This window comes from Aotus nancymaae, unplaced genomic scaffold (genome assembly GCF_030222135.1).
Source record: "Aotus nancymaae isolate 86718 unplaced genomic scaffold, 86718_ANA_hifiasm-v0.15.2.pri h1tg000033l, whole genome shotgun sequence".
Taxonomy (NCBI): domain Eukaryota; kingdom Metazoa; phylum Chordata; class Mammalia; order Primates; family Aotidae; genus Aotus; species Aotus nancymaae.
The window spans coordinates 54,988,223-54,989,835 of record NW_026988447.1 but is presented as its reverse complement, the minus strand read 5'-3'; positions in this window follow the sequence as shown (position 1 = coordinate 54,989,835).

The window sequence follows — 1,613 nt, the reverse complement described above, 5'->3', positions numbered from 1 at the left end:
ACCATGAGTTCTTGTAAAGAATGAAATTATGCTTGCTTCTTTAATTCCTTTCTGTAACTCATACTCTTATTTTGTCAGTCTGCACATGCCTATAATTAGAATAAATAAATAATAAAAATAGTAAACATTCAACATAGCACTGTATTATGCACCAGGATACGGTCTGAGCATTTTACTAAACAATGCATTTAATGCTCACAGCCACCCTGAGAGGTAGGTTCTATTATCACCATTTTACAAATGAGAACCTGAGGCCCAGAGAGGTTAATTAATTAACTTGCCTAATGTTACACAGTGAATGCTTGCCAAAGCTAGAATTTAAAATCAGGTAGTCCTAGTTAACTGCCTAGTCAGCTTTTTCAATCATACTGGATTTGAAATCCTTCAGAAACAAGAGCAACTCAAAACAGGTAATCAAACAATTTCGACTTATGCTATAATCATAAAAGAAGAAAACTTTTGTCATATGAGGTTTTCTGTTTATTTGTGCTTTATGAACTGAGTCACTGATTTGAGGCAAAGAAACTGCCACTATTTAAAGTGAATTCTAATATAAAGTTGGACAATATAGTTTATTCTCATGTATGTGATAGTTATCATTGCATCATTTCACTAATGTGACTTCTTCATCACAAGCATTGCTTTTTAGTTAATGGACATGAAAATATGTGAGAAAAATCCCCCAAACCTCTGAATCTGTAAAATGCAATGTGGAGCTTATCATTATAATGAAATATGTCCATACAACCGAAGACAGTCCTTAACTTATGATTTTTTGACTTTTAAATGGGTTTATCAGGGTATTAAATGCATTTTCAGCTTAAGACAGATTTTTATTTGCAATGAGTTTATTGGGCTGTAACCCCACTCTAAGTTAAGGCACATCTGTATAATTATTTTGTTATAAATATGTAAATATTAGAATGTGTATGACTATATGGCTAAATAATATTAACTTTTATTGAGTGTTTACCAGGGGCCACATTCTGTACTAAATGTTCTGTTTGTATCATCTCACCCGATTCTTATGATATCGTGATGAGATCAGTCTTGCTACTAGCTTGATTTTAGAAATGAGGCAACTGAGATTTGAAGACATTAACTTGTGTATGTGAAGTTTCCCAGGAGATAAGCAGTGGGACCAGGATCTGAGTATGTGTTGGCCCCAACTCAGCAATATAATGATGCAAAACCACAGCAAACAGTCAAATCCAAAAATGAGAACATGAAACTGTCCCTGGTGGTCCTCAATCTCTCTGTCAGAATTAGTTGTGTGGAGCAGTACAAATCAAACAAAACCAAACAAAAACTTTCATGCAGGTCTGTCTATTTTTATAGATTCTTATTCTTTAGGACTGAGGTGATATCCAGACCTCTAGATTTTTTAATTTTAACAAAGGTGATTCTGATGCACAATCAGAATGAAGAACCACTGCATTCTGTACATTCTGCTTACTGTCTGTAGAGATACAGAAATATTTCTTTTTAATTGCATGAATGCTACATGAAATTTTTATTGAAAGAGTCGAACAATATAGAAGTATACAGAGCAAAACAAATATAGACACATTTGCATTCTGTTATATGCCTTATTATTCTATTTCAGATATTTC